Source organism: Haemaphysalis longicornis, unplaced genomic scaffold (genome assembly GCF_048455015.1).
Source record: "Haemaphysalis longicornis isolate Haplotype H1 unplaced genomic scaffold, Haemaphysalis longicornis Haplotype H1 scaffold_10, whole genome shotgun sequence".
Taxonomy (NCBI): domain Eukaryota; kingdom Metazoa; phylum Arthropoda; class Arachnida; order Ixodida; family Ixodidae; genus Haemaphysalis; species Haemaphysalis longicornis.
Window position 1 is genome coordinate 82,563,679 of NW_027526204.1, and position 16,138 is coordinate 82,579,816.

Here is a 16,138-nt window from a genome sequence, read left to right on the forward strand (position 1 = left end):
ACGTTCTCGTTTTCTTTGTGTTATGTTTAATGCCTAGGCGCCAAGCATTAGCTCTTCATATTGCGTTGTTTAGCTTGTGGCCATACGTTTGTTTTTTGTATTTGCAGTGTCAATTTTATGCGCCGCTTTCCTAGACAAACAAATCCAATTACTGCGTACTAAACCAAACGTGTCGTTGTTTTATTAAAGCACCAATGGCACAGCCTCAATATGATGCTCACACTTGGGATGATAGGGGTCATTTGCATTGTTGGATGTGGTTCCGTATAACAACAATATTTGAAAACATCAAACATCGTGTGCTTGATTTGATAGCATGTCTCTTACTATTCGTTCCTAAGGGAAGCTTTTAACTTCGAAGACTAAGTTGTATACTCACACAAAATATTCAAGCTGCAAACTGTATCTGGCCACAAACTTAATCTGGAGCGTCGAGCCGAAATAAATTCCAAGAACGGGGCAGGCGCAATGGAGTACTTCCTGGCAAGTGAGCGTATCGTGTTTTGAAGGAGACACAAGAGTCCTTCCAAGATAGCTGGTGAGCCTCGAATGGGCGGGGGGATAATGGCGGCGGGAGAGGCGGTAATTCCGGAGTTAGGGGAGAGAATCTATACCTATAAAAGAAGTTCCCGACTAACTGACTGACTCATAAAAGTCCAGCAAAAACTGCTAGTTTAGAGACTGGAAATTTCAGGAGTGCATTTGCGTCATGGCGTAGCGGCTCACTAAGCGGGATTTTTGGAAATTGTACTCCTAACCGATAGAAATAGGGAAGTTGTGTTTTCCTAACTACGTGATTACCTCCTTACCCGTTCACCTTCTCAATCGCGTTTTGCTACACATGTAGCCCTTAAGAATATCTAAAAAGTAGTTGTGGGGTTGTGCGCTAACTCACGCTCTTTGGGTTATTCTTCACTTCGCAACAAATGGGTGCTCTTAAAGACCCTGTAATAAATGTTTCACTGATTCATTGTTTAAATTGATTTCTGCTGATTTATCTTAGTCACACAAGTGGACACAATAAATTTTAATGATTTGGCCCTTCGACGTCAATAAAAGAGCGAAAAAAATGCTTTGATACGACACCCCTGAATAGTCGGAAAAGCCTAACGGGTGATGTCAACGCCTGGACAAACTACTGGTTAAAACGCGCGACGGCTTCAAAATTTAAGAGAACATTAATATTATTATACGGGAGCTGAATATTGCTGAAATTTTAGAACAAGAAACACTACGGGAAGGGTGAAAAGTGGTGAAATGATTTTTCGGATACTTATCTTTTTATCACAGGCAATGGGAGTTATTGAGCTTGTTTTGGTAGATATCGGTAACTTCCTAAGGTATTTAAATACTGCTCTACAAAATATTTTTATAACACCCGCCTAATAGGGACAATTAGGACGCCGGAAAAGCTGCGTGCTTTTACAAATTCCTCAATAACTATACCGCCCATTGATATATCGAATTTCTTTTTACTTGTAGATGCTGCCCATACAGTTGTTGACTGACCAATTTCAGTATTGTGCCTAATATTGCGTATAAGGAGGATAGCGCGATTTTTTAAGCTACACTGCTATGCACGTGGAATCCAGGTAAGTTTTACCGCGTTCGCATAGCGCTCGACATGTGTTTGGAGTTTCTGCAACCACGCGCCTCTTGCGGGAGCCCATGTTACTGATAATAAAGCGGTGACTGATGAGTATCGCTCGTACCTACTGAGATAACACTTCCGATCGGTAAGTTGTCGTTTGAGTGCCCCATCTTGGTTCAATTTGTTTTAGGAGGACGAGTTCTACCCATTTCCCAATAGCCGACGCCTGCAGTAGGAGCCCATGTATACACCGCAGGCGGGAGTTACAAATTGCTCACAACATCGCGGGGAACTATTAATTATAACAAGTAAAAAACGTATTTTACCCACTAGTGTCATTAGTATTGTGCACCACCCGGACAACGCCGGGTACAACTGCTCGTAAGTAATACGGCTGGTGACAAAAATGCTTGTGTGAATCGTAGCCTCGCATGTTCTTTGAGTCCATCTATTCGACCGCGAATTCATTTAACGAGGCCAATTGTTTGATTTGCAGGGCAAGTTATCTTGAGATTTATTGCGTGTGCCCACGTTGTATTACCAGCAATAGCACTTCAAGAGCAGGTACCTCTGGGACCGCGCGACCATATATAAAATCTTGGATGTTTGTGCGCTTCTAGATTGGAATTTAGATGGTAGAGGGAGCAATTCGGATTTGACGGGGGAGCATGCAAGGCCCGCCAGCAGAGCTTCTTCGGCAACTGCTTGGGCCTCTTGTTGCAAGGTGTCCTAAATTTGTGCGTCACTAGCACCTGTTTCCCATAGCATTATATCCTCTGCATTCAAGCTGTAGTGATGGTGGGACATTACTTCAAGCCTAGCCGTTTGGGGAATATTAAGAATTTCAGATAAAATAGAAGGGGTGATAGTACTGCCCAATGTGGTATACCGATTGCAGACAAAGTTAGAATTTTTGATTTGAGATCTCCTTCTTGTAGAAACGCCATGCACACCATAAGGAACACACGCACGTAGTTGTAAGGGCGTTCCCAAGGGGCCATCGATTCCAGGCCGTGCGTGATGGCTGTGTGAGATACCCGATTGAAGGTTTTTGTTAGGTCCAGAGCCAATACTTCTGCTGTTTCGCGCTTGGCAGTAGGTGTTATAATGTCTGAATATAATTGGAGCAGGACGCCTTGGCTGATGAACCTGGGCCTGAAGGGTATCATTGAAACCAGAAGAGCATCAGTAGATGTAAGGTGGAGCCTCATGATGGGCTTCATCACTTTACGTATCAATGAGATGAGTAAGATTGGTCTGGGGCGAACGATGGTAAGAGGCTTTCCTGGCTTCGGAATGAGGATGATCTGGGCGTGCCTTCACGCTTGGGGTAGATAACCAGGCTCCCAAAAGTGGTTAAAATAGTCTGTGAGAGACAATATAGAGGGCTCACCAAGGTCACGGAGCATTTTGTCGGTTACTCCCTCTAGCGCTGGCTCTGACTCTGGTATGATAGCAAGGAGGGCGCTGCGTACCTCTGCTTCTGTAATATCCTTGTCAAGATCAGTGTTGGGTGCAGTGTTGGCTATTTATGGCAGGCGGCGTATAGGTACAATAAGTATAATTGGTAGCTTAGTTGCCACCACGGCATGGTCTACCAAAAAAATGCGACATCGAAGAGCTAGCACGAAGAAAAAGTGATCCTGCACCGAAAACCACTTCGGATACTTGTAGCAATCTGTTGTATTTGAAAAAGAGATAATAGGAGCCTATGAGGGTGGATTTCATTACACCGAAATATTTTAATCAGAAGTTGGATGACAAAGGCGTTTTTCATTGTGTACATCATTTCATTGTCACTTCTACGCATGACTTGCCGTTCAGTACGCTTTCTAAAGGGCGTTTCGAACATGTGCTAATAGGGTTATTTTGCAACTTATTTTTTGAGAACCGTTTATGGTGTTTTATTCCTAGCTTCCTTTCAACACTCGGGGTTATTTTGTCGCCCTCGGGGGAATTTATGGCCATTCGGGCCCCTCCGGTGGACAGCGCCAACGGACCGTGGCACCGTCGAAGCGAAATGGTTCATTTGTAAAGGGCACCATCTGGAACCATATGTGACACAAAAGCCGCTGTTTGCATTCCTAGACCTGCGGACCACAAAAACGGTGCCTTATCCCAGGTCTGCCTCATTGTGCACTTGTTGCCACCACTGGTTTTTGTGTATCATTAATTAGTACTCCTTATTTTTTTATTTTTCAGTGGGCATTATTGAAGTTCATATTTGTTTATTATCACTCTGGACCATTTCATTTCCGGTGCGTTCCGGTTCTTCTTTTACCCCGTGTTTATTAGTTACGCTGGTAGGTGGAATACACAGTACTAGCATTTTAACATATCGTCAGAAAAACATGGACGCAATCAACATGGCTTTCCAAACGTACTTATTTCGGAAAGGGGTACATAAAAAAACGGGAAGAAATGTTTTTGTAATTTCAGCGTATTTTGATAACACAGTTGCTTTTTAAAATGCAGCAAGTCTTGAATGAACAGCGAGAGCTACCGCCAAGTGAAAAATACAACTACATACCTCACGTTGCGCCAGCTTTCCTACATAGTGAAAATAACTCTGTTGGCCAGATTTACGATAAAGGCAGGAAATAATTTAATAAATACAGGAACATGGTGGCACTTTTTTAGTACAAAATTTCGTCTCCTTTAGCGTAGCAATAGCTTTGAAATGTACTTTCAAAACGTGTAACTCATGTTCCCATGCTACCCAATACTGAGCGGCAAAGATCATTGCAGTTTACCTTTTGGAAAGCAAAAGCTTAGCTTGGCAAGCAGTGTCAAAGTTAAATAATTAAAAGCTAGTTGCCCAACAATGGTCTACTGCTGAAGGGTTTCTTCCAGGATTAACCTCCAAGAATGAATTATACTCAATAAAAAACCACTAAAACGTTTTGTCGCAATTTTTTATCTTACTCTCAGCCGACATTAACCGCCTCACATAGAAAATCGTATATACGCCCAAACAATTTCCCCCGGAGCGAGAAGAAGGACGCGTTTCACTTTAGCGACTTCTTTCCGGTGTTATTTCTGCGTACGTTGTTTGGTAAAAATGTCCATCACTCTGAGCGTACCAACAAACGTTGATAGCTTTTATTGCAGGTTGTTCACTTCAGGAAAGTGAATAGGTCATTTTATCTGTATCTGTTTGTGTTGTTCGCTCCCGGGGGGAATTTGTGGCTATTCCGGCTATTCCAAATGGAAACAGCAAAGCGACCCCGGTTCTGTCGAAGTGAAACGCTCCATTTGTCAAGGGCGACATCCGGCTCTATGGCAGTGTGTAGGACACAAGCCGCGGTTTTATTAATAGAGCCGCAGACCACGAAGCGAAGTCACAATTCGCGTTTCCTTGTCTCCACTTGTTGCAAAATCCCTTCCGCTTTTCTCATCGTTCTTCTTGTTGTCGTTATTTTGTAGCGTAAGCTACACTGGCCGAAGAAGAGCAGTTTCGGGTGGCTTCCTGGAGAGCCGTGGTGCGCATGCGTGAGGCGGAGTGATGTCTCACGGCGCACAGCTGGCCCGCCAGAGCGGCCGCCACCGCCGCGAATGAATTAAATTGGACTGGATTGGATTAGGTTGGATTAAAACTCGTTTTAGCAGCAGTAAGCGTGATAATTAGCTAATACTAGACAACCACTAAACCTAAGAATAACCAGCTGAATCTTAGCTCACGCTACGTATATCCTGGCATAGCCGAGATAAGCCACATCTAATTTTTTGGGTGGGGTTTGAATATTTTACCGTTTTGTTCCTTCTCTCTCATGGCCCTTTTATGTCCGCCACCTTCAGCCCTTCGAAGCCCTCACCGTTTATGGGTCCGGCTAGTGCCGTGCATATTCATTGTGATTTCTTTGTCCGTGGCCTTTATGGTACCAATAGGAGTGAAAGCGAACTTTCTCTGTTCGCGTGACGAAATTCTATTTTGATTGCGCTACTGGCGCAATTTGTTTTAGGTGTTAATGCCTACAACGCCAACGCAATCACCCGGCCTGTACGGGTGATTTTCCCGGCTTGTACGGGAAATCGTCCCTATTGAATAAGGCGGCTGCAAAAACGCGGAAACTTTTTTGTTTTCATTTGTCAAGCGTAATATCCGGCTCCAGGGCTGTCTGTTGGACACAAGCCACGGTTTCATTCCTTTCCGTGCTAGACTGGTTTGAACACAGGTCATCAGACACTCTCGCTCCTCATCAGCGCATGGTGCAGCGCTATTCATTTCCTACTTTTCCTTTCAGCGTTTACCTACCACCATGAGCTTCTCTAAACGAATCAATACAAGTAGCCCGTTCACTGTGCACTCGTGCTGAAAATCCGCTTTTCTCATTAGTGTCCTGCCATCCCAGCGCGTTGTTTGCAGAGATCCTGTCAGAGCCATCTTGGGAATCGGACCAACTTGTTAGTGCTGCTTGTTAGTGCCGCTGTGTAAACAATGGTTTTAGACACTATGAGCGTGCCGGTGTACGATATATTTTTTTTAGGTTATCCAGGCAATATTTACGGTTTTTTTATTCAACTGAAGATCACATTGTATTTTTGAAATTTTTTCTTAGATTGAAGAGATGATACAGTGAAGTGCAATCATTTCCCAATTTCCCTAACACATTAAAAGACTGCAATGGGCGTTGTGATGCTCAGCACAAGGGCCCGTTTTCGGCTCCCGGCTGCGGCGGACGCCTTTCTGATAAAGGAGAAAAAAAAAACGCCTGTGTGTAAGATTGCGGCGCACGTAGAAGACCCCCAGGATGTCAAAATGAATCTGGAGCCGTCCGCTACGGCGGGCTTAATCGCCTGCGTTGCGCCGGGGCGTTAAAATCAATAATCAATCAATCAAAAGCCTAAAATTCGTAGGGAAATCTTGTGGATGTTTCGGGCCAGATTGATCGTAGCCTTGAATGAGAAATGTACTTTCAAAAGGGCCATAGTTGTGGCAGCCTCTTTCAGCCTATTTGCACCCACCAGTTTTGCTGACAAACTTTGAGGTGTGGGAACTGGATTTAGCAACTTGCTTTTATGATTCTCCCCAAAATTCTGCGTGAACAAACAAAATAACCATAATTTTTATGAAATCAGCAAGGAATATTAACGGACACGTAAGCACTTCTTATAAATTGTAGATACGAAAGTCATCACGTCCGTGTGAACGCCGCCGTTGGCTCCTCACAGTTTTCCACTGCGAGTAATTGTGACTGCGGCGCCGTTGTACTGTCAGCACGAGAGTTGGGTATGCCGCTCAACACCGCAATTACAGCACAAGCTGCAACTGTTCGCATCCCCCATGGCTCTACGTTGCCTGACCACGCGGTACTAGACTTGAGTTCCTGTTTATTTGCGAAAGTCACTCGGAGCACCTCGTGCTTTGTAACACGCCTCAAGAAACAGTTGGTCTGTCCGATCCCCAAACAAAACCACCCTCAGGTCACTTCGAACTAAGAAATTTCCCCACCAAGTTATCGGATTGGATCCCCGCCAAATCTTAATCAACCTTGGCAGAATAACAGCGACGTATGAACACAAGCGTGGCACCATCCATGCGACATCATCATCATCATCATCACCAGCCTATCTACGCCCACTGCAGGGCAAAGGCCTCTCCCATTATTCTCCAATTACCTCGGTCCTGTGCCAACTGTGACCAATTTATCCCCGCAAACTTCTTGATCTCATCTGCCCATCTAACTTTCTGCCGCCCCCTGCAACGCTTGCCTTCTCTAGAGATCCACTCTGTTACCCTTAATGACCAGCGGTTATCTTGCCTTCGCATTACATGCCCTGCCCACGTCCATTTCTTCTTCTTAATTTCTACTAATATGTCTTTAACACCACTTTGCTCCCTGACCCAATCCGCTCTCTTCTTGTCCCTTAATGTTACACCTATCATTTTCCGCTCCATTACCCGCTGAGTCGTTCTCAATTGAAGTTGAACCCTCTTAGTGAGCCTCCAAGTTTCTGCCCCGTAGGTGAGTACCGGTAAGACGCAGCTGTCATACACTTTCTTCTTCAGCGACAATGGTAGGCTGCTATTCTTTATCTGAGAATGTCTGCCATATGCACCCCACCCCATTCTGATCCTTCTAATTATCTCTGCCTCATGGTTGGGATCTGGGGTCACAACTTGGCCTAAGTATATATACTCGCTTACCACTTCCACTGCCTCGCCATCTATCTCGAACTGCTGTGCTGTCCCGAGGTTATTGATCATTACTTTAGTTTTCTGCATAATAATTTTCAGGCCAACGGTTCTACTCTGTTCGCCCAGTGCGGAAAGCATGCTTTGCAATTCGTCCCCAGAGTTACTTAGCAAGGCAACGTCATCAGCAAATCTGAGGTTACTTAGGTATTCTCCATTAACCCTTACTCCCACCTGTTCCCAATCCAACGTTCTCAATACTTCTTGTAAGGATGCTGTGAATAACATTGGAGAGATTGTGTCTCCTTGTCTGACAGTTCCTTATAGGTATTTTACTGCTCTCCCTATGGAGGATGATGGTAGCTGTAGACCCTTATAGATATCCTCTAGTATTCTTACATAATGCTCATCTACCCCCTGGTTCCGTAATGCCTGAATGACGGTTAGGGTTTCGACCGAGTCAAATGCTTTCTCATAATCTATGAAGGCTATATATAGGGGTTCAGAATACTCAGCGCACTTCTCTATCACCTGATTGATCGTGTGAATATGATCCATTGTTGAATAACCTTTACGGAACCCTGCTTGTTCTTTAGGTTGACTGAAATCTAAGGTTGCAGAGATTCGGTTAGCGATTACCTTGGTAAATACCTTGTAGACGACTGACAGTAAGCTGGTCGGCCTGTAATTTTTCAAGTCCTTTATGTCGCCTCTCTTATGGATTAGGATGATGTTAGCGTTCTTCCAAGATTCCGGTACCAAAGCGGTCATTAGGGATTGCGTATACAGGTTTGCCAGTTTTTCAAGTACAATTTCTCCGCCATCCTTCACGAGGTCTGCTGTTATCTGATCCTCACCAGGTGCTTTGCCCCCCTTTCATTTCTTTCAAAGCCTTCCTTACTTCTTCTGTTGTTACTGGTGGGATGTCTATCCCCTCTGAACTACTGTCTCGTTCGGCATTATCCTGTATGTCCCGGCTACTGTACAGATCCCTATAGAACTCCTCTGCAAGTGTGACTACTTTATCCCTATTTGTGATGACGTTGCCTTGCTTATCCTTAAGTGCATACGTCTGATTTTTCCCCACGCCAAGACGTCTCTTCACTGCTTTCAGGCTACCTCCGTTCTTTACAGCGTATTCGATCCTCTCAATAATATACTACCGTATCTCAGCTGTCTTACGCTTATTGATTAACTTCGAGAGCTCGGCTAGTTCTATTCTGTCATCTGCGGTAGAGATTCTCATGGTTTGCCGTTTCCTGATTAGATCTTTCGTCTCCTGAGAAAGTTTACCAGTATCCTGTCTAGCCATAGTGCCCCCGACTTCTACTGCACACTCCGTGAGAATGCGTGTAAGGCTGTCGCTGGCTTCCTGTGTCGTAAGCTCGGCTTCTTCGTTAAGGGCGGAATATCGGTTCTGCAGCGCGATCCTGAATTCTTCTACTTTACGTCTTACTTTTAGCTCATTTATCGGCTTCTTACGTACTAGCGTGTTGCGGTCCCTCCTCAAATCTAGCCTAATTCGAGATCTTACCATACGGTGGTCACTACACCTTACCCTTGCGAGCACTTCCACATCCTGCACGACGGCAGCGTTATCGCATAATATGAGGTCTATTTCATTTTTGTGCTCCCCATTCGGGCTCCTCCAGGTCCACTTCCGACTCTCCCGTTTACAGAAGAAGGTATTCATTATGCGTAGGTTATTCCGTTCGGCAAACTCAACTAGTAGGTCCCCCCTGCTATTTCTACAGCCCAGACCATAGTACCCAACTGCCTTGTCTGCAGCCTGATTCTTGCCTACTTTAGCATTGAAGTCCCCCATAACTACGGTATACTGCGTTTTTACTTTAGCCGTTGCCGATTCCACATCTTCATAGAAGCGTTCCACTACTTGGTCGTCGTGGCTGGATGTGGGCGCGTAGCCCTGCACCACCTTGAGCATTTACCTCTTATTGAGCCTAATTACAAGACCTGCTGCCCTTTCCTTAATGCTATAGTATTCGTCTATGTTGCCAGCTATGCTTTTATTGACTAGAAATCCCACTCCCAGTTCTCTTCTGTCCTCTAGACCACGGTAACATAGGACGTGTCCATTTTTCAGCACCGTAAAGGCTTCGCCTGCCCTCCTAACCTCGCTAAGCCCTATTACATCCCATTTAATGCCCTCTAGTTCCTCGAACACCTCGAGACTTGCTTCGCTAGATAAGGTTCGCACGTTAAACGTTGCCAGGTTCAGATTCCATTGGCGGCCTGTCCGGATCCAGGGATTCTTAGCACCCTCTGCTGCGTCACAGGTCTGACCGCCGCCGTGGTCAGTTGCTTCGCAGCCGCTGGGGACTGAGGGCCGAGGTTTAATTGGCGTGTTCATGGCAGGTTGTGGCCGTTACTACACTAGGGTGGCCAATCCTGCTCTGGTGAGGGAGTGCATTACCGGCAATGTTCGCCGGGGTCAGGCCGCACCCCAAGCCCCTTTGTGCAATTCCATCAATACGCGGATTTTTTTTTAATCCGGTGGGAATTGTCCGGCACCGGGATTCGAACCACGGTCCTTCTGCACGCGAGGCGGGTGTTTTACCTCTACGCCATCGCCTCTACTCCATGCGACATACTGGGAACTTTTTCGAAAACTCCGGACGGGTTCCAAAACAAACACTAGGGCAGAAGAAAACAACGACAAGGTAAAAACATCTGAGAACCTCGTCCTGGGAATTATCGACGACGCGCGAAAATGCACATTAATCATCCCTCTGTTATCAGAGAGACCGGAAGCTGACACAAACATAGTTCGCCTACGAAGGACCCGTGGGAAACAAAATCAAAAATGCGAAAAGCATACAAAGAACGTCCACCTTATGTTGAAAACCCTCAAAATCACAACGCGAACAAAGGACCATAAAAACATACTACGCCTAGACCAATGGCACAATATTTACGAAGAAATGAAACGCAGCCTCGCTTTCCGCAACACATGGAACTTCCTCAGGTTTAGCATTGATCCGCATTCAGGTTCGACGGGCACAAATCAGAATATGTCCAGAATTCTGAATATATATTCATGCCAGCCGCAAAACCCTTTGCATTGTTTACATCGTTATACCTTTGAACGGCCAGAGGTAATGTTCACCCCCCTAGTCACTCGTCACCTAACACCAAGTTTGACATGGGTATAGAAATGCTTGAACCAAGGGCCATAGCCGACGAGTGCCGCAAAGCAAGCGCACCTGGCCGCGATCAAATAGCGTATAGCACGCCTTTCAATTTCAATGAGAATCACCCCAATTCATTTAGCGAAAACTAGCAAATATTGGCAGATGCGCAAACATCTAGCGAAAATAAAGAAGCTGAATTTCGGTTTCTTCTTAAACTGAACGAACTGTTTATATTAACAATATCAGGTACATTTACCTGTCTTTTCAAAGGCAAATTGATCAAGCATATTGTGCTTAGGAGGTCCCAGCACTTTTTCGACGTTCTTAGGCAGCTCCTCGACACGATCTACGGCTTCCGGAAACACATTTCCACACAAGGCACCATATTCCAGTTAAAACATCAAGTCGATAAAAAATTTGGCAAAGACAACCAACAACCAATATTGACTTTACACCTAGAAGCACCCTTTGATAATGTCCTGCAGGGAGGGATCCTCTTAAAGTTGCCGAGGACGAGTGTGTGGCAGGAGTTCGCGCGTATTTCAAGGTCTCTCTACACAACCAGAACGGCCCCAATAAAGATAGCAAATGGCTTCTTCTGCTACACGGCTTCAAGCGCCTAAGCAAGGCCCCGCTTCAAAAAGACCAAGCCTCAAGATAGTGGGTCATCTGGTACCCGAAGCTGTCAGCATCCACATACTTGTGCTCCATCTTCAAAAATGAGGAAGCAACAATACCCAGACAATCCTAAGTAATCATGATAGCTCAATCATCATCATCGCTCAGGACGACACCCCAACAAGCAACTGAGCTTACGGAGAAAATTGCTAGCAGACAAAATTGTACAACAGAGGCAGAGAATACGACATTTGTGCAGGATCGTTATTTCCCAGATAATGTACAGCACTCCATACCTCCGCCTCTAAGAACAGGAAACTTAAGATAATGGTGTTATCTTTTGAAAAGGTGACAAGCAGGAGGTGGGCTTTCCACCATGAACTAACATCGACTGATTTGAGCAGCAAGACCATAAAAAAACTCTGGACTCACGTCGAATAAAACAATTGTCATCTCATATGCCAACGTAGAAGAATTGCAAAAATTATGTTGTCAATCCGGTTTTTAAATCTTTGACGTCGCGTACACGTAAGATCTGAATGTGACCGTCTGCTGGGATCCAGGCCACGCTGGGATCGCTGGCAATGAGTTAGCTGATGAAATGGCCGCTGCTGCTGCAATGAGAAAGACTATCGAAATAGCACAGTACCCTAAACTGACCTCAAGCCCCTTAGCAAACAACACTCAGGCAAAACATGGCAAACACACTGGAGTGAACAGTCAGACAACAAACTACATGTAATAAAGCCACACTTTGGACGATACACAACTAACTCACACAGCAGACACACTGAAGTGACCTCAGTCACTTCGGTGTGTCTGTTCGGTGAACTTAGTCACACACACGTAACCCACTCCCACCTGCTCTCTGGATCGCCCCGACCCATGTGCAGCGGGTGTGGAGAGGCCCTATCCGTAATCCGTATGCTCACCCAATGCAAGGCACTTGACACAACACGACGCAAACACTTAACACAACAATACAGGCAACACCCATCCTACGTTTGACGAGCCCATGTTTTCCATCAAGCGTGTTTTTAAGTTTCTTACTGATCTCAAGTTTTTGCACCTCATCTCTTACCATGCATCAAGACAACCTGGCTCTTAACACCAGTCAACTTCAATACTTTGCGTTTTACTTCGTTTATTTTTACTGAAATATTTTACCTTTACATTCATGTTACCTAAATGACTAACCACTCTTTGGCACTCTTTACACTCAGTGGGCCTTGCGACATAAAAATTTTAACGTTATCATCAACAAAGATAAAAGAGTTCAAGAAGCAGACGCGGAATACTCGTAGTCCAACGCTTTGCGCTGCCGACGAACGTCATAGCAGAGCAGAACAAACAATAATACAGTAAAAGCTCGTCAACTCGAACTCGGTAATTCGAACTTTGAGGTAATTCGAACTGACGCCGTTGTCCCGGAACAGCCCTGTATAATTCAATAGGGGAAAACTCCCGATAATACGAACGCGTCCGTCTCCAGAACGCTTCATTCGAACTGGGATCCCGTCCTTCTTATCGCTCCTCGGAGATGTGTGCCCAGAGTGATGACAATCTATTGCAAATCCAAACAAAACCCAGTTTAGTCGGGATACAAAACAACAAAAAAGAAAACTAACAGCGAAGCGCGCTCCCTACGTTGTGCGACATCTTATTTCACTTCAACAGGGGCCGATTATTTTAATTTTGATTGCCTAAACCCTGCCATGGAAATAAACGTGTTTTCGAGCATAAACAGTGTCATCATTCAGAAATCACCTTCCACAACCGTGTGCTAGCACCAAAATCGCTCTAAAGAGTCAAGAGGCTGCTTTCTTGTGTTCTTCTCATGCTGTGTGGCGCGATGCCCATTCATTCTAGCGGCCATCCGCTAACTCAAACTCTTCTTAACTAGAACAATTTTATGGTCCCCTTCGAGTTAGAATTAACGAGCTTTTACTGTACCTACATTATGCCTGCCTAAAATCCCTGTCGATCAGATTACTAAAAATATGCATCCGAGGCAACTCCGGAATAGAAATCGGACGAAAGCGGCAGAATTGGAATCTTACCTCCCGGCCGCAAGCACAAAAGCTCTCTTACACACGGATGCTACCCCCTTGGCGATCAGTGGAACCGTCTATTCTCAAAAACCGAAGGTTCCAGTGGTGGTCGATAGAGACGGAAACTCCGCCTTTGCCCTGACCATACGTCCACCGGTTTGAATCTGAGAAACCGAAAATACCGCTAACACCCTGGCAATCGCACAAGCACCAACACTGTCACCAATCGTGTATGTAATTTCGGACTCGGCAAAGGCGTGCAGAAACTTCTCTAATGCAGTCTACAATGTGGTTGTGGAGATTCTGCTGGCCATACCGTCAAGCATCATCAAGCGTCTCTTCAAGCGTCAAGGACACCGAAATCACTCGAGGAACGGGGGCAAAGAGAGAGCTCATGCCACAGCCAGCGCTATAACCTACCTGGCAAGTATGTGAAGCTAAGGTCCTCCTTCTTTCAATGGGTAAAACATAGACATTTTTCTCCTCAGTACCTCCCGCAAGAAATCTTGTTTTTTTTTCTTCTCCAATGCAAGTGAGCAGAATAAAGACAGACCCCTCTTAACGTCGACTAAGCGAAAGGCGCCTCTCACCTTAAATTCTTATAGGAGCAGCCCCAGAGTTACTTTAGATCAAGTTACGATGCGGATAATTTTATCGTAGAGCCAGTCGACAAAGGGCGTTGACCTTGCTGCAGTTGCTCTCAGGGAACGTCTGCAAAGAATTGCCGCGAAAGGTCTACAGGATAAGAACACAGACTACGCAACCAAGGGCAATGAAAGAGATAACAAAAAAGGAAGTTTTCTTTGCTCACCGCTTTGAGGCTCAGTGGAAGAAAGTCGTAGTGATGCTATTCTCTTAGAACCCTTTAGTATACGTGTGCGGCTTACAAAGAACACCATAGTCGCGGCATCGTGCCTTCCATCGGAAGCCTTTTTTACAGGGCTGACACTCCGTTTTCGGAAATTTTCAAAGCTGTGTTCTACCCTTTCAAAGACGATTTAACCTAAATAGGACATACATATAACTTTAGGACTTTCCGCATTAGAGGTAACCGAGGTAGCTTTTTGTGTTGAAATAACTGAAAATTTGCAATTTAAGGAACTAATAGATTTTCTGTGTTGCTTGTGTCCTACGAAAGTTATACCTGTGCTACACGGCCGTTTCAAAGATCTCTCAAGGGCCTCCGAATGAATTTGTATACCGAGTACAAATACAAATTTGTATACATGCGCAGCGCATGTATACAAATTTGTATACATGCGCTGCAATCGTAGGTCAGTATTCAACTGTCAATCAAAAGTTGCCGTGCAGCACAGGTAACACACATGTGACTTCATTATCCAATGTGTCCTTTACCGTGCTTTTCGCAGAGCATGTCAGAAAGCAAAGTATTCCTAGAAAAAAAAAAACAAAGATGGTGCTGGGGAGCTGCTCTTCAAATATTTTTTAAAATATTAATTCGACGTGATGTCATGAATACGTATCCAACCTAATTCGCCCATTAAACCTTTATATTTATCGTTACACCTAGTACGGGTTTTGTGGTCCTGTTCTCAGTATGAACAAATACATGGACGAAGCAAGAAGAAGATCATTTCAGAAATTTGGTCAGGCTGCTGAACGAAGCGTTCTCTGTAGTCCCTGTCAAAACCTAAACTTTTTTTTCCCGCAGCAATCATTCGATCTTTAGCTTGGTACACTTTGCCGAGATTTCTGCGGTCTGTTTCCATCAACATATTTTTTGTTCATGCATTTCACTTAATCACCCATTTTGATCTATTTAAAGTGCAAAAGACTAGCAACGTCACGCTGATCACGTCTCTTGCTACAGCACCCTTCCAGTTGCTATGATGTTACGATGTTGCCGGTGGTGAATAGGTGGGTTTGAAAGCAAAGCCATTTTTTGCAAGCAAAGGGCTGGGCTCCCACACACGCGATTAAACGGTTCTAGTTCTTATCTGCTATTACTCCCAAAAAAGTTCAGCCGCCTTTGCAACTGAGAGGCGAAAACTGCGGAAACACCAAAGCTTGTTGCCATCCCTCTCAAGGAGTACACCTACGCGTCATTGCTAGGGTCGTGGCGAAGCCAATTCCTCACACGCTCCTCCCAACCCGCAAATGAGCACCGCGACCCGTACTCAATACGCCTGCTTGTCGGCTCTTTAGCTCCCCGCCACATTTCCCTGCACTTTCTTAGAATATATTTCCGAAAAGGTGCAGGTTTCCGGGCAACGGTGACGAAAATGAAGACTCTGATAAATTTGATTATGATGTTTTAAGGCGCCGGCGCTACACAGGCGTTGAGGAGCGCTGTGGTGGAGGCCTCTGGAATACGTTTTACCGCCTAGGGATCCTTGCCGAGTGCCGAAATTTCGAACACATGGGCGTGTTCACTTTTCTCCTCTATTAGAGGGCTCTTTTTGGCAGGTGGCGCTAAAGTATTTCTAATTCAACGGTTGTTCTGCTATCATGGCATTGTCTACCGAAAAATGCGGCATCGAAGAAATAGCGCAAAGAAAAGGTGACACCCGAAGCAAACCACTTCGGATACTTTTCGGGAAATTTTTGTAAAAAGGGTAATACGAGCAGA